The sequence below is a fragment of the Panicum hallii genome, chromosome 1, assembly GCF_002211085.1.
Source record: "Panicum hallii strain FIL2 chromosome 1, PHallii_v3.1, whole genome shotgun sequence".
Taxonomy (NCBI): Eukaryota; Viridiplantae; Streptophyta; class Magnoliopsida; order Poales; family Poaceae; genus Panicum; species Panicum hallii.
Window position 1 is genome coordinate 6,716,780 of NC_038042.1, and position 18,861 is coordinate 6,735,640.

General features: G+C 40.5%; 1 long non-coding RNA gene across 1 annotated transcript; it reads right to left on the reverse strand.

Moving 5' to 3' along the window:
- Positions 1-11,078: 11,078 nt before the first annotated feature.
- On the reverse strand, positions 11,079-13,204 carry LOC112880136. Its single transcript, XR_003226242.1, has 3 exons — positions 13,103-13,204; positions 12,897-12,961; positions 11,079-11,542 (listed from the first exon to the last, which is right to left on the reverse strand). It is a non-coding gene; the product is annotated as an uncharacterized LOC112880136 (long non-coding RNA).
- Positions 13,205-18,861: the final 5,657 nt, after the last annotated feature.

Genomic DNA, 18,861 nt, shown 5'->3' on the forward strand with positions numbered 1-18,861 from the left:
AATCCTCTGGCTTACCTCTCAGGGATGCCTGGGACGCGGTCTAGCCTTGCCCTCCGCGTCGTGCAGTTTGTTGGCGCCATGTTGGCGGCTGTCGCCATGTTATCGGCTGACGACTTCTCTGACGCCAGTGCATTCAGGTTAGTCTGCACACGGCACACTCCTCCATTCATCTTGTTCTTCTTATTTTCACAATATGAAAGCTAATAGAGGTGAGGAGTTGCTTTTGCCACGCAGCTTCCTGGTTGCAGCATGTTCTCTGCAAACATTGTGGTCGTTCTTGCTTGCCGTTTTGGACATAGTCGTGATGGTTAGCCATTACCCTTTACTGGATCACTGGGCGGCATCTAAGTTTATATTTGGAGATGTGGTAAGTAATTTTTCTTGTTTGTGCTAGTTGTTTTGTTTCGGTGCAATGTTTCGGTGCATTGTGCTACCGTTTGTCATTTATCTATATCTTATATGATTGTACGTCCTGCAGAGGTTGCAATTTGACCCTAGAAATTTTTTATCTTGCATGGTTTCCACAGATCACCGGTACGTCACCTTCTGCGCAGCGACTGCATCGTGCGGCATGGTCGTTTACCCCCATTACGACATTGAAACATGAGCGACGGAGTTCCAAAACGCCACAGTAAGCGCCTTTATTAGCTTCGCAGCGGTTGTCCCGTCGTTGATAGTCAATTACATTAGCCTTTGAGCAATGTGACTGCAATAGCTTGCTTTGATTTAACTACTAATTGGGCAAAACTGAACTGTCCTATTCTCCGGAATATATGCTCTGTGCTGAGTGAATTTACGAAGCAGTTTTAGATGTACATGTACTGCTGATTGAAGCCAAGTCTAATAATTGTTATGTCAACAACTCAACATATTTAACTAATATTTAATACTCCGATTATTTCTTTTGTTCTCTCGCTATTCATCGACAGGAGAGAGGCTCTCTATTATCTTATTATTATCCTAAATAAGACTTTGTTTCTTGTTCTAGTCCGCTCTATAGTCCATCGTGGAAAAAATACCCTAGTGGAAACAACATAAAATTCATAACAAAAATTCTGTTATGAATTTTTTAGAACCCTTTGAAAAGACATTCAAGGGGTTCTCTAATCAAACCAAAAAAAGGAAACTTCATTTTATGAAGGTTTTATGTTATGCAACCTTTTGGATGGTAATGTAAATGAACTATAACTTTGTAATCCTATTCCGAACAGACTGATACGAAAATAGCATATCCAAATTATAAGAAATCATATGGAAGCTACAAGTGTGGAATTCATACCCTTCCGATTTGGATTCTTTTTCTACTACATAAATATATTGTGAATATGGTCTCAGTAATAAATGCCCAAGTTGTCTTAGGATCCCAATTCCAATAGGATCCCCATGCCTCATTAGTCCATACTGCTCCAGAAAGAATACCTATGGTTAAAAGAGTAAGTCCTAGACTAATGACATGATAACTCCAAGAATCCAAAAGCTTAATTAGTGATATTTGTAATAATTTAGAAATGCGGCAGAAGAGGTGTTTTCCAAAGCACTTGTTTTTGCATATAAATTTGTAATGTGAGAGTGATCGTTCTTTTTGCATATAAATTTGCAATGTGAGAGTGATCGAGGCGTCGAGCAGCACTGACCGGAGGTTTCCAGAATCAGGGGTGTTGGATATAAATAAGCAATATGAGAAAGCTTTTAGCCATTGTTTACAGAATGTATGGACATACCTGGAACGGAAAGCACAGCGAACTAAACACCGTAGAATTTAATAATATATTAACAGGTAAGAGTAATATGAGGATTGAATTGAATCATATGAAGAGCAGAAGTCTTCTTTGACTTATTTTTATTTATTTATTTTTGCGAGGACCTTCTTTGACCTAAGGAAAGTCTAGAAGACTGTAGCTCACTGGTTTGTATATTGTATCTGGCATAAAGCATAAAGAAATTTGTAGCTAACTAGTGATTAGGGTCCAGGAAAGTTCAAGTTATTACAGTAAACGAAAATGATATAAGAAACCACGTCATGGCTAACTATATGTGGAAAAGATTTTCTTTAAGGAATAATCAACGGGGGCAACCAGCCCAAAAGTCAGCTTGTTGTGACATCTAAACATCCATGTTAATAAATCAACCTATGAGCCTAACTACAAAGTGTCACCTTAAAAAAACACTGTGCATCCATAGCATTCTCTTACTCTCCTCCGTATTGTTCATCCTGTAAGTAGGCATCTTTTCCTATTTGACCTGCTGCAAAGTTCCAAGAAGTGATGAACACATCTTAGTTAATCAATAGAAATATCAAATATGGTTGCTAAATTAATCATGATGTTACACCTTGCAGTTCGCAAAGCAATAGAGTCATGCAGACCATATAATCGCAGAAAGAGTGAATTAATATGAAAGTTAAGCTGAGAAAAACAACGAGAACCGATGAAACATGAATGCCTTCGCTTAGATTCATATGACACAGAAAATTGAAGCAAATGAGACCGGGAAGCAATCGGGACTGAATCAGTTGTTTTATTCAGTGAAACAAATTAGTATCCTAATGCCTAAGGAAGCAAAGGCACATGCACACATCAGTCAGAGGCAGTGTCGATATTCTGGTAGTTGATAATGAAAAAAGTTGCCAAAGATTACCATTTCACTGAGCTAAACTGATCCTATCACACCCCAAATTTTCAATTTTAGGATATAAATATCTTTTCGAATTTGTTCGTCCATCATTTATGTTTCCCCGGAATTTACCAAATTTTTAAAAACTTATTCTCAATTCTTTTAGAGCTAATCCAATATACGAAAGCATCTAGATTCCTTTTCGCGAGCCTTGAAATATTTTATTCAAACTCCCTGTATCCTAAACTTTCTCTATGAATTTTTCTGGAATTTTTGAGATTACAATTTTTTGCTGACCTTATTTCATTTTACTTTCTACCTATTTTCTTTCTCTACTCCTTTTGTCTCCTGGATCACAAATTCCTTTCTCTCTCCAGCCGACCCATTCCCTCGCCGGTCCGTTCCCTCTCTTCCCTTCTCCTACTACCCACCCTCTCTTCCCTTCTCCAACCATCGCGCATCGGGGTTCCTATCTATCATATATATATCATATAGAAGATGGCCAGGGGCGAATCTAGAGCAGCTCGGAGGGGGGTGCACCACTTTATCCTAAGAGCAAGGATGCCATAGTGTTTAAACAATACATCAAAATAATTTTTCATCTACCATGCTTTAAACATCAATAGTTCAACATACACGATCAGGAGCAATACAAAGTTAACAAATTCAAAGTATCAACAATAATGTTTACCCCTCAAAAAGATAAAGATAATATTGGTCACTTCATTGTAGTCAATGACAGAATGCCAAAATCATAAACAAAATATTTCTGTCGTAGCAAAATCCAAAATACGTCCAACATAAAAATCCGACTGACCTAGAAAAGAAAAAGGAGGCAGTATTTTTAACTAAGAAATTGTAGAATTATTCTATTAAAGACAGGAGCATTGCATTACCTTCAGAGATCATATTTACGCCCTTTCCCTTCCATGTTCATGAAACGATCAACCACTGCCTCATTGGTAACTTTTCTTAATATTTCTTTCTCCACATAGCAAATAAGTCTATGACTCAGGTGCTCATCACCAATTTTGTTAGACAAATCTGTCTTCACAAGATTCAAGGCTGAAAAGCATCTCTCCACTGTTGCAGTAGCAACAGGTAATACTAGTACAAGCTTCAAAAGTCGATAAACCAGTGGATAACAAATATCTTTAGTTGTGGCCACCATTTTTGAGAAAGCTCACCAATAGTATTTATGTTGGATAATCTATCATCTGCTCGTATATTAGCAATGTAAAGGCAATGTTGGTGTCTAAGATCTCTCAAATTATCAGAATTGAAATCATCAGGATATAATTTTGCTAGGCTCATCAAACTCTCCACATTAAAAATCATGAAATGAGTCTCTTGGATTGAAAGCAGCCGAGCAAAGAAGCAATTGAGAGCTTGTCTCATTAAAGCGGTTGTCAAGCTCTTGAACTAGCCAATCAATAACTTCATTAAGGCAATCCACTTCATAATGATGCTTGTTTGTAATTCCAATTTTTTTCTAGGTTGTTGGGGATTAACATAGGTATCTTCCATTTTCAATTTGTCAATCTCATGCTTGTCACAAAACTCAGTCACTTCATCTAATAATTTGTCCCACCCATCTCTTCTAAGACTATTCAAATGGAGTCTAGTTGATCCCACACATCCAATGGCATTCACAATGTCCTGATCCTTACGCTGCAATGCTAATGACAAAGTGTTTGTGGCTGCTAATGTAGTCAACATGAGATGCAAATAAATGACAAAGTCAAAAGATTTGAAGTACACTAGAAGATTTGATGCTTGATCTCTATTCTTCCAATCTTTGTCATCCTTTTCCACAAATTTTAGCACTTGAACTATTGTAGTAAACATGTTGATCAAACTTTTGAGAGTTCTGTAATGTGAACTCCACCGAGTGTCTCCAGGTCTTTGAAGGCATTGCTCTTGATTTAACCCTGTCTCGGTCTCAAGTTGCCCACAACCTAATGCCTTTCTTAGTTCTTCAGCATTGATATCTCTAATCATGTCCCTTCTCTTAGCTGATCCACCCATCACATTTAGTAAGATAGAAATCCTAGTTAAGAAATTGCTTATACCCTTATGTTTTCTCACAACTGCCACAACGACTAGCTAAAGTTGGTGAGCAAAGCAATGCACATAATAAGCTGTTCTACTTTCTCTCATGATCAATGATTGCAAGCCATTGAAATCACCTCGCATATTGCTAGCAACATCATATCCTTGGCCTCTGACTTGCTTTAAGCTTAGTTTCAACTTTGCGAAAAGAGAATCAATAATGACTTGAGATGAGAAGAACTTGTTTCAGTCACGTGCACAAGACCAACAAACCTCTCTTTCACCATCCCATGTTTGTCAACATACCTCAAAACCACAACCATTTGTTCTTTGCAAGAAACATCTCTCGACTCATCAACTAGCAAACAAAACACATCATTCCCAAGTTCCTCTAGGATAGAATGTAGAACTTCATGTGCAAAACATTCAACAATGTCTCTCTGAATTTCAGCAGCCAGCAAGCAACTATTACCTGCACCATTTTCACCCATTGCCTTGCCTAACTCTGGATAATGCTCTGCCAAGCACTCATGAAACTCTCTGAAGTTCCCTTTGTTGAGGGAGTTCTTTGACTCATCATGGCCCCGGAAAGGCAATCCTTGGTTCAATAATAGCCTAGCAGTATCAATGGAACCATTCTGCCGAGCAAAGTAAGCCCTCTTAGCAATATGACTAATCTGATTGAAAGCAACATATATATGTTGGTCTCTTTGTAACAAATCATCACACTTCTTCATGGCAATAAAGTGTGAGCCACCAACATCACCAACATGTGACTTTAGCCTTTCTTTCCTATGATAACCATTCCAACCATTTACAACAAATGCATCATATCCTGCATCCTTCTTTTCTCTAAATAAGAAACAAAAAAAGCAGTATGCTCTGTCCGTGGACTCACTATATTCAAGCCAACTTCCAAACTCATCAAACCATTCTGGATTAAACCTTCTTGGTTTCTCTCCAATAATTGTAACTGGAAAACTGCAGTTTTGAAGCTGGCAAGGCCCATTTTCCAAGTATTTTCTTCTCACCTTCTCTCTATGATTAGGATGATAAGCATCAATTTATTTTCTAATTCCTGGATCATATTTGATTTCCTCTTCCCAATTGATGTCATTTGGACATGGATTTCTTGAACTGTTACCACCATCAATTTCTGGTGCTTTCCGTTTAAAATACTTCTCCATAATTTTTTATTTACCTATCATTTGCAAAAAGAAATAAATTTTTTCCTTTGATGTCATATAATAAGAAAACCCTAGTTAAAACCCTAACCATGGTCCATGGGCGCCTACAATCTGAATAAATAGCCTAGAATTCAACAAATAAGATAAAGTTTCGAGACTGAATATCTGAACTTGATGGAAATCAAAATTATTGAAATAATCCAAGAGGTTCCTTGCCTTGCAATTTGGTCGAGAACGATCGGCCTGAATGAATTGTTGTTGCCTAATCTCGTGCCTGGTGCCTCCATGGCCGCCGGCGCTTCAGCCGCTGCTGCCGCAGCAGGGCGCGCTGCTGGCTGCTACTAAGCTAGCTATGGCCGGCACTTGCTTGGGCAAGCAAGGGCGAATCTAGAGCAGCTCGGAGGGGGCTGCACCACTTTATCCTAAGAGCAAGGATGCCATAGTGTTTAAACAATACATCAAAATAATTTTTCATCTACCATGCTTTAAACATCAATAGTTCAACATACACGATCAGGAGCAATACAAAGTTAACAAATTCAAAGTATCAACAATAATGTTTACCCCTCAAAAAGATAAAGATAATATTGGTCACTTCTTTGTAGTCAATGACAGAATGCTAAAATCATAAACAAAATATTACTGTCGTAGCAAAATCCAAAATACGTCCAACATAAAAATCCGACTGACCTAGAAAAGAAAAAGGAGTCAGTATTTTTAACTAAGAAATTGTAGAATTATTCTATTATAGATAGGAGCATTGCATTACCTTCAGAGATCATATTTACGCCCTTTTCCTTCCATGTTCATGAAACGATGAGAAGAAGTAGAGCATGGTGCATGTAAAGAAGGCTCGCCACTCGCTGTGCAATGCTTCCAAAAGCCCAAAGCCCAATACTGGACTCTGATTGATATACTTGCCTTGCAGCCCCCATGCAAGCTGGGTTGAAATAGTCAGTCATGAGATTGTTGCGAAGTGTTAGGCTTTATCAAAGGCTAACAGAGAGCAAAATATATAGAGTATCACAACTTGCTAGGCCTGTTTGGCTACCAGCAGTTCCTTTGTTATCTCTTTCTAATGGTACTCTTTTTACTAAGCTGATAGATTAATAAACACGGTTGATATGTAATTATGTATGATCATCTAATGGTCTAGATTAAGTAAAGAGTCATATCGTCAAATGAAATTAATAAATAGTTTAATTATTTATTTCAATTCCAGATAAAAGCAGAATAACAAAATAAGTATTCTATATAACATAAATTAACAAATAAGTAAAAATATAATAAAACATAATGAAAAATTATCGAATTGAATTCGATATAATATGAATTGTGAATAGAGTTGTTGGTGCAAAAAATCGAACACCATGATGATTTCTCACGCGCAACACACTGGCCTAGGAGATTTGCTTAACTCCAGTGCAGGTCCTGAATCTTGAGGTTCGCGGCATGCCAGTCAGTCTGATCCTGCAGCTGGCAAGATAGATAAATTTATGATCAAAAAGTCGATCAACCGATAAGCCGATGTGTCGATATCAACCAATGTCAAATAGGGTTTTTATATAATCGGCTATGTCTGATGTAGATTCTGACAAACAATGATATGAAGACCATAGTCCAATTCATTCAGCGGATGATAATATGATGAAGTGGATGTCCAAAGAACCAATTGACCAATATTGATACAGAATATTAAATGTAGGCTCAATGGTCAAAACATACATCAGCGGAAGGTCCAATGTAAAGATAATTTATAGGCTAGCACTCTGATAAAATGTTAGCATGAACCTATTGACCTAACAAGACTTTGATTACCAAAAGCAATTTAGGAAATAGAACCTAACCGAGACAATATGAGATTGCGCTTAGTAATCTGATCTCATTGAGCTGATAAATCTATCTAATGTGATGGATATAACAAATATATCTAAAACAGCATTATAGAGATATATCGGCTAAGATAGAATATTGGACCTAACCAAGAAAGTCCGAACTAAACCGATACGTTCCTCAACACAATGCAATTAAAGATATAATTGAAATATCGAGTAGGCAAATATATCAACCGAACTGAACTAGAGCAATTCAAGAGATCGAAACGATGCAACCTTAAATAAAGCCAATATAGCTGATACAATTGTTAGAGCAGGCGGAACTTAGGGCTTACCCCTTCACTGGAGATCGAAGCGATGCAACCCGCATCAAGTGCCAACTTCTGCCGATGATAAAATCTCGGAAAAGAGCGTGGTGATGCAATGAAAGTTGTATTGACGAGAGATAACGATTACAAGCTCTGGTCATCTATATTATACTCTAAACAAAAAGACTCCTAATCGGTTACGACCAATTAAGTGTCACAAACTTGCTAAACAAGAAAAATCTAAAAAAATATTAAGATACACGGACTCCAATTTCCTTTTTTGAGTATTTGCTAATAAAGCTTCCTTGACCGATATTATCTGCTTTCTTCCATATACTCTATTGGCCATAAAATTATCAAATTTTGGTGCGGAAAAAGTATATAAATAGTGGCCCATGTAAAAGATGATTCAGGGTGACTAACTATGGGATTAAACGCACTTTGTCTATTACTTGAAAAAATTGAACACGTGACGGAAAAACATGAAAGATATTTAAAAAATAAATTTATGAAAAGAAACAAATAAAATTAGTAACATTATTTCTTTTAGAACATAATCAATTGTCCCTAAATTGGCTTGCTAGTTTAATTATTGCCTTATTATATAATTAGTATATAATTCGTACTTAGCTAGATATGACACTCCTTAGTCCTCTCAATCTTCAATTCTGTGTTTTTTATCCCTTATTATGTTATAGTCTTTTGTATCACAAATTTAATATGTTTCAAACTTTCGTGAAGTAGCTAATAGGTAGTCATCAACTTTTAGTATGTAATAGATACAAGGAATTATTACCTAATAAATGTGCCCTAAAAATTGCAATATATTAACAGCTACAGATCATATAGAACAATTCTCTGTATTTGTGATAAATCATGCTAATTAATTGATTAATTATTTGCTACCACTTCTTTTCTTTTCTCCTTATATATATATGATCCATGTGTAGACCAAGTAAACATTGCAGTTAGCATTTCCATTTGAATACAAACTACTCTCCCGAGGTCACATACAAGTGTTGCCTTTCGCTGTTGCGCCTACATGGAGAAGCACATGAATGCACTAGTCCTGCTTCCCCTCCTTTTCGGATGCTTTGCAATTCATGCTCAATGTAAGTAAAAAGAAACCAAATCTTTCTCCGATCCATTTCATTCAATGTACATGCATGGTGGTTGTCTTCTGGAGAGTTATGTGCTCAAGATGAATCATTCGCATTCGCATTATTTTTAACTATTGTAAGGCCCATTGCATGCTAATAATAATCGATTCAACAACCCTAATCCATCCCATTATGTGTTTGATTCACCCTCATATAGGCCAAGTCATGGAGGAAATGGGTAACGGGAAGACCTCTCAGCATATGCAAGGATGCTTCCAAGCCAGACATCCTAAATGCACGTCAAATCTGTGCTGGTGCTGTCATGGAGATGTCCATACTTGCGGTTCTACACTGGAAGATTGCCAAGCACAATGCTCCAAAAGATGAATTATCTTTAGATGGAACGATGTAAAAACCAATATAATGTACGAAAGTGGTAGCACATGGGCAATAAGAAGCGGATGCAAAAAGAGCAGCGTTGAATTGTTTTCCATCTTCATGATGACATATAACTAGTGCTCTGTCACCGTTAGCAAGATCAGTCCTCTGCTTGCATCATTTACTGAAAGGTTTTGCTACAGTACGCCGAACTGACTGTGGACTATCCATTTATATAGAGCTTGATGGTTATTACACCGAAGAGAAATAGGAAAATATTTTCTAATTACATCTAACTATCTTTTATGATGCCAATTAGATCTAACATAACAATTAAACCTAATTTGACATGGTTAACCTGACAATTAGATCCCCATGTCACAATAACATGTTCTCCCCCATCTTGCACATTTTTCTTTGGAAAAATGGATGTGACAAGCCGGAATTTGCACCAACTCATTCTATCTATGAATTCTTGTGACGTCCCAAGGGTTAGCTCCAGCTCGATTTTAGTAGTATGTATGTGTCATAAAAGATATGGCTTGGACGAAGGGAGGAAAGAGAAAGAAAAGGATGTGGAAAAATTGAATGGGGTAAAATCAAGTAGAGCTCGGTGTGATACAAGCGATCTGCCGCAGTTCCCAATTCTCCTAGCCTGTCCTCATGACCTCGCGGTTTCCGAACCATCGGCAGCCATGGCTGGAAAGGAAAACTGTGCTTACATTTCAACATCAGGAAGCGAGCCTAGAAAGAACGACAGCGGCGCTGATTTCAACATCCCCGTGATTGGAGGGGGTACCGGGATAGCCCGTGATCTGTGGATCGAAATGGGTCAGATGGCATCGTCATTGTAGGAAGTAAGATAATGTGCAAATACAATTGCTGTCATTGCTTACCGCATCTCCAAAGGTAAACAGAGATGCTGCCTAGTGATTTCCTAATGGAAATTTGGCAACCAATGCATACAAGTCCAGAAGGGCCAGCGGGATGGCCCATAGAGATTGCATAGCAGAAGCTGCTACCAGGAAGCTGCAGGCAGAACAGAACCAAACACCTCTCTGTTAGGTTCCTTTTTGTGATTCTTGTAAACAAACTCAGCTTCAGAATGAAACAAGCAAAAGATATATGGATGGAAGAGAGGACCAGGGAGCAGCCCAAACTTACATGAAGGCCGGGACAGTGGGGAAGTCATCTGACGAGGCCATGGCACCGAGCGCCAGGACGGTACTGATGGACTAAACGGTGCGAAGGGCGAGGCTGCAGCACGTCCCAGGCGTTACTGGCAAGTCAGCCACCGGCACCATAGGCGCTTGGCCAGCCACTGGATTTTCCGACGGCGCCACCACAATCTTGTGCATCTCCTGCTCCCTTGCTGACATCTCGCTTCACCTGCTTCTTGCTCTGCTTGCTAGTCAGCGAAGACACGTAATTGAGGAGGAGGAATTATAGCCACGGCACCGGATAGGATGGAAATACGAACAGTCAAACTTGGGATTGCAATTCGTAACATGTTCCGAATCGTATAGATAGTCAGCGAAGACACATAATTGAGGAGGAGCAATTATAGCCGCGACGCCGGATAGGATGGAAATACAAACGGTCATGCTTGGGATTTGTGATTCGTCTTTTGTTCCGAATCGTATAGATAGGGACATGGCAAAGAGGGGGCCAATGCCCCCCTCCCCAGTTTCCTCCATAGCACCGTGGCATATTAGTACACAGAGTACATGGCGGCGAACGCCAAGACAGCAGCTATCAACTGAACGACACGGAGCACAAAGCTGGGAAGCGGGGGAAGCGGGTTGAAGGTCAGACACCCACGCCACTGCAGACAGCGGCGCCGTAGATTGTCCCACCCGTAGATGGTGGCGAAGTAGTAGTTGTTACGTCCATCATGGACTGTGTCGTGGATTGTCCCACCGTAGATGGTGTCGAAGTAGTAGTCGATACGCCCATTATGGATAGCGTCGCAAATTGTCCCACTGTAGATGTTGCCGCAGTCGTTATTTGGTCCACCTTGGACAGCGTCATTGATTGTTCCGCTGTAGATGATGACATCTCCATCTTGGCTTCATGAAGAAATTCAACAAGTTTGGCAAGAAATCAAGTGGTGTGGGTACTGCATCGTAGCATATATACATCTATCTACCTGTGTGTTCTTATACTAATCACAAATCTACGGGAACTTCCACGTACATCAACTAGAAACATGTAGTAGTGTTGTCCATCCATCCATTCATCGTGGGACTAAATTATGTTGATTGACATCTAATCTACGTTATAACAACAGCTGGTATTTAATCTAAGTTACCATCACTGAAAAATAGTATGAATACTAACAATCTGGATGACCGGATTGTTTCAGTGCATCTATATAGTTGAAGAAGAACACAAGAACGTGCTTTAGCACACAGTCCTAGATGAATATATAGATAGACCGAAGAGCATTCAGCCATAATTAATACAAAATAAAAATGAAGAATGAAGTTGTTTAGTCCGACATATAATACAAATCATATTCGTAGCTAGAGTTCAAGAAAACCACGAAGAATTTGAGCACATATTCAGTTGCGGAACTTAAGGGGGGCTAGGGGGCTCGAGCCACCCCCCCCCCCCCTCTACTGCGTAGGAGTTCATGGATCCCCCTCAGCCCCCTCTAATTTTTAGACACCATGAATGGGAGCCTGAAGGTAGAAGATGAGTTAGTCTATTATGGTCAGCCCCCTCTATCTTTATTTTCTGGATCCACCCCTGCCCATGTTCACAATGCATGGACGCATTTAATTTGAACCATTCTGCTCATTGCTGCTCAAGGAAGCATCCACGGATTGCATCATTCAAAATCTCGATTCTGTATGCTAAACAGTTCAAGAAGTACTAATTACACAGAGAAAGCAGGAGGCGTCAAAGGAGAACAGCAGAAAGTGTCTTCGCTTTTCTTGTGTAATCTATCATTTTTGCAGTGTGGTAAATCAAATGTTAGGAAACCTCATTCAAAAACAAGGAGGGGAAAAACACTCTGGATGCTGATACTCATATGAATGTGTAGTTGTTTAGTCATTTACGATGAACATTAGCTAGCTATGGTTCTTGTTACTTTATTAGCATCTCTTGAATTAGTTGCCCTGTAGTGCACAGAATGTGACTCAAATTTTATGTTATCCACAAGCGTCTTCAGCAAGACAAATCAATGCCCTACGGTGGTTTCATTTCTAGGAGGAGATCGGCAAATTAAGGTGACACACACCAATATCAGAATATCATTCTCAACTCTGCCTAACGCAAAGTACAAATCTGACCCAGATCAGTCAAAACTTAATCGGACGCTGAACTGGTCAACAGCCCCAAAACCCCAGCACAGCGTGCAGCCTCACAAATAGGACTGGATCATGTGGGAGAGAAATGATTTGAGGTGCTACATACCTTGGTCGTCTTCCACTCGTCCAGTAGGTACTCATGCGCTAGATCCTCCGATGGAGCAGCGAGATCTACAGCAAAATAGGCTCATCGATCAGTGCCGGGGCTCCAGACTGAGAGAGTAGATTTGGAAGAGCACGAGAGAGTAGATTGCTTGGGCCGGGTGAGAGAAACTGAGAAGAGATCGATGAGGGAGGAATGAAGAGGCGAACCTGTCCTGTGTCTACCTCTCTGGCTTGACTGGGGATGAGAGAGAGTGCGCGAGGTGAGCCACTGGCACTGGCCGTAGGGGAAAATGAGAGAGCTGAATTTAAAGGAAGCGAGGAGGATGGAGAGCTGAATAACTACAGGGGCTTACAGGGGCTCAAGCCTCCCTACCTCCCCAGGATCAATGGATAGCTGCTTAAACTCCCTTCATTTTTTGAAGAAAGAAAAGGGAGATGAGCCCCCTCTTCATATGCTGGCTAGATTATTCGCCACTGTCACGGTGGGATAATCTACGACGTTGTCCATGATGGATGTATTGACTACTACTTTGACACCATCCATGGCAGGACAATCTACGACATTGTTCATGATGGACGGAATGGCTACTACTTCGGCACCATCTACGGTGGTACAATCTACGGTACCATCTACGGTGGTACAATCTATGGTGCTGTCTGCAGTGGTGTGGGTGTCTGACCTTTGACTGTACGGAACCCTCAAGATGCTTCCCACCTTTGTGCTCCATGTCGTTTAGTTGATTGCTGCTGCCTTGGCGTTCGCCACCATGTACTCTGTGTACGGATTCAGCACGGTGCCAGGATTCATGTGTGTACGTGTCAGTAGTTTCATTATTACTACAACCAATGGGAAATCTAACTAGTAACAGAGGTTCTGCTTAATTGCAGCAATGGCTTCGCAATCCGCGTGGTTGTTCTCGCTTGCCCGATGGGACGTTGATGCAATGACCACCAACGTAACTCTCCTCTAACAAATCATTGGGTGGCGTCTATCTTTATTGGGGACGTGGTGAGCACTCAAAGACTTTCTTACAGTGATACCCTTTTTCAATTGGTTTTGATCTTCCTGACGTGTACGCTTGGTTTTCACACGTCACAGGTGTGGCGACCTTCTGTGCCGCAAGTGTGGCTTCAGGGGTCGTAATGTACATCCACTATGACAGACATGGGCAACAGAGCAATGCAGCAGATTTGAAGATGCCGTATCAAGGACGTTGGTCTGCCTTGCTGCCGTCCTGCCATCCTTGTTCATGAACTGGATAAGGTGGTGCGCGGCTACAATCCAGCATACCATGTTGTTTCGGGCAAATCGGCTCGTCCCATGTTCGAACGGGATTTGCATAATTACGGGTGTCGCTGCCCTGATTTCTATGATCATAAAGCATCCAGTGGCCGAATCCGCGATGAAATTTTCGAGTACGTACAAATGCAAAATAGTTAACATGCACTTTCTTTAATTTCTTGGTCAATACCTAATTAGTTACTACTTATTGCTCTATTATCGAATTATTTCATCGTGCATGTAGATTTTTGATGTTTGCATCGATGATGCAAGTCTCAGTATGTGTGCTAGAGGTGATCGGCAAGTTATTGAGTATGTATTTTGGGTCAACGGCTCCACTGCCGGCGGACTGGCCCTTACTGTGCTTTAAAATAATAGCTGTAGAATGGGTACGAACATATGGTCTTTAATTTTTCCTTTCTTATTTTTCTTTTACAATAAGTAGCTATTAATGATATTTTTATCCATATATTTATAATATATATACACACATTATTGCGTGCAGGGGCTGATCTTTTGGACGGTGGGCACCGCCTGTGGCTGTATGTATTCTGCATGCTATCCCTAACGGAGGGAGCACTTACAACTGTGGTGGCGTGTATCACTATACATAGTTTGCCGTTAACCGTTGGCTCCACCATGAGACGCAACACCAATAGATATTAAGAAGAATAAGAAAAGGAGGAGGATGAAAAAGAGGCGATGGAGGAAGTGGTGCATAGCCCCCCCCCCCCAACCCCCCCACACACATATATTGAAGTACTAGATCCGATCATATCCATTTATAATATTATATTATATTATATATATTGCAGCTGGGTGCATTCTCTGTAGATGCAATGATCACCAACTCTGTAGAGAATGCACCCAGGCCAACCGGCGCGCCTGGTCCAACCAACCAGTCCGAAACCGTCCCGAGCAGCACGCACCCACGCGCGCAACCGTCTCCAGCATGCTCCTTCCCAAACCGGCGGCTTCTTATACTAATTTGTGTAATCTACCTACTATACAAAGCCATGCAGTATAATAATTCAATGAGATTGCATGCATGCATGGATGGAATCTTTTATTGGTTCGATTCTTTGAAATAAAATTTCTCCTAAACCGTAACTCCAATTGACAAACCGTTTGTTGCTTGTTACTCAAAAAAAATATAAGATCAATATATTTTATTTCTTTTATGCTAATTGCATTTCTGTATACCACCGATTGCAACTCTATATATTATCGGGTTGCAACTATTTATAACTATATGTACCATTTGCATCTGATCTCTATAGTTAGGTTCATCTGTAATTCTGGATGCAACCAGAGTAGCAACTGACTTGCAACTGAGGAGTAGTAACTGATTGCAACATAATTGGATTGCAACTGGTAGTAATTAGGTTGCAACTGGAACGGTAACTGGGTTGCAACTAGTAGTAATTAAAGGTAAGGTTGCAACTAGTAGCACCTGGTTGCAACTTATCGGTAACTGATTGATTGCATGATTGCAACTAGCAGTACTTGGGTTGCAAATAAGCAGTAATTGATTTTCAACTAGTAGTAACCGATCGCAACCAATAGTAACTGGCTTGCAACTAGGTTGTAACTAGTTGCAACTAGTAGAAATCAGGTAAAAACTAGGTTCTAAGTGGTTACAACAAGTGCTAACTACGCTACAGCCAAGTTGCAATCGTGTTGCAATTGTTGTGGTAACTCATAGTACAGTTAAATTATAATTACATACTTAAAAAATAAGTTTGTTAAATATAGTCTTTATGCTCGATTTGTTAAGCATATTTTTTTCCAACAGCCTGATTCAAACGGATCTAGAATCGGAGCTACGGTTTAGAAAATATTGCATTTTTTCGATCGAAAAGATTCTCTGCATAATCACAAGTAAAACTCATCAATTCCTTCATAAGAAAAAAATAAATTAAAGCTCTAGTTATCTGAACAGGTATCTCTCAGCCAACAAATAAATATTTTGGTCTTATATGAAGAACAAGTATCCTTCAGCCAACAAGCTATGGGTTCTACACTTCTCAATAAACTCATTACTGCAAACTTGAATTAGTAATCAACAAAGAAAATACCAAGAAGACAACAACTTGCTGGATCCCTCTCATGCAAGAGTCCAAATAAATGAACAGGAGCTGAAGTAGAGTCTGACAACAGTGGGAAACCGCACTGAACCAGTTAGAAATCTAACTCAGCACCTGGAAGTTAGCAAGAAGATATCCTGCCCTCAGCATCTGGACAGAGGCGCTCTGCACGCGGTGTGCGTGTGGGATCCGGACAGGTCTGGGGTTCACGGCACATCGTCGGGCGCCTGCTCGTCTCCTGCAACTAGTTGGTTGGGATAGGCGTCGGCTGCTGAATCGCTCCCATCATCCCTGTAGAGGGAGCATAAATCCCATGCGTGTGCAGCCGATTGGAAGAAATCCCATGTGCGACTACGAGATTGCAACAATATGTGCCCAAAATGCTCTAGCACCTGCATAGTTCCGTACCAATGCAGGAAATCACCAGCGGTTCATCCGTGATCGAGCGCCGAGCTGAAGTTAATTTGCAGAATTGAGGTGAAGTCGCGCAGCCGAGACGATTGCCGGAGTGGACGCGTACGGCCTGTTCGCGCTGTTCGTGGAGAGGGCGGGGACGGTGCTGCGTAACCAGCACGACTGACAACGGCTGGCACAGGCGGCGGAGACAACCGGCGCCTTGCTGCCGCAGGTCCAGCGCGAGCAACTGATGGTGCAGCGTGAGCCGAGGAAGGAACCTGTTCGAGGCGAAAAAAGGGGAATGTGATATCTGTGTTAAGAAGCTACGACTGTACAAGCACAAATTGACAGATCAATATGCCTGAAACCAGATGCAACCCCACCTTCCTCTGGTATAATACAAGGTTTAAAATACGAAAGGAATTTCTCAGTCTCATTTCCCTGTACTTCATGGTATTGAACAGCGCGTCCACCAAGAGCAGCATCCAGTTCGACAGTCTTGATTGCAGGTGTACCAGCCTCATCCTATTCATTAATTACAGTGCAATTTGTAAATCTTCTTGTTCATTAGCTAAACTTCCAGCAAATGAAATGACCTTATAATGTGAACACAAACCTGACAGGTATCTTTACCAAGCCAATAATGGATATCGTGCCGAAAAGAACCATTTTTGAGGGCAGTTATCTGTTCAAAGAACCAAATAACTGTTAATAAACATCAGGATTTCACCCCTGAGAAACAATCTAAGCATATAACTGTAATCAGAGCACCGCGCAATATAAACAGAATGTCATTGTTTTTAAGTAGCATAAACAATATACTGAAATGATCAGCTACATTAGAAAGTAACTAGTCCCTTCTAGTATCAAGGATGAAGGATGCATGATTCGATAAACATGTGAACAGGGAAATCAAGATTTAATGATCTTTGGAGTTAAGATGTAAGCAACATAAACAATTGTACTGCTGACATGCAGCTGAGAACATATTTTCCTCATAGATCTAAACACAGGAACTGGCACATTTACAACATGAGCAAAGCTGAGTACCTTCAGTATTATGTACGAATCGCCTGTGAAAAACTTCCCATATGACTCCTTGGGGACAGGAACAGCCTGTAACTTTTCAATCTGCCAGATTTCGAATCCACTGGTCGTTGCAAAGGATAATGCAGAAAGTAACAAATAGGATTGAGTGAGAGTACTGCAATGCCATGCTAACTTATGGGGTGTTTGGTTTGGAGGGATTTATTATAAGCCCCACCAATAAACCTCTAATAAGATTCTTTTTATCCAAACATGAAGGCTTATAGGTGAGCCTTATGCCTATAAGCCTTATAAGCTCATAAGCTCCTCTAAGGAATGCTTATGAGGTTTATTTTCTGTGGGTTCCACCAAAACATCCTCTCTTGTCTCCCACTACTCTTGTCTCCCTCACCTACAGGGGCATTAATAAGGGGTAAAAAGGTCGTTACCAACTACAGGGTTTTTTTTAAGCCGCTGCAACTAAACGCCACTTTAATCTCTTTACTTATTCTCACCATGGTTTCCTATGGAGTCACGGCTCACGCAATATATATAATTGGTGGTTGACCTACAAGTGTTCTAAGAATATTCTACTGAATACTATATTGGATATAATGTAATGACTAATGAGTTCTCACCTTTCATTCGCCACGGTACCAGCTGACGAATTTGATCAGTGCATTAATAAAAGGCTGAAAGGCAAACCCAAGAAATGTGCTGCTTTTTGTGCAACTCTGGGCCAAAATCCGATTGAGTAGACCTGACATCCTAGGATCCAATCCAACAAAGCATCCACATCCAGCTCACTAAATCCAAAACACCAATGGAGTTGCATGACTCGCAGTGCTCAAACACAGGAAACTAATATCGGTTCCAAAACAATCCAACTAAGCAGCCAAATCCGACGACTTCCGGAGCACAACTCAGCATCCAGATCAGCACAGAGCCATCGGGTGGCAGGTGAATAAGCATAAATCGGACCAAATTCCGTCCACCCGGATCCATCTCACGCCCGAAAAGAAAAGGCAAAAATCACTGCTCTCACAAGACTAGTCTCAAAAACAGCAGCTCATACCAATGACATTGATCCAGCTTCTGATCCAAATCACACACGATGGGCATTCTCATGCCAAACGCCAAACGGCCAGATACCAATCCGCCAACCAAAAAAATCA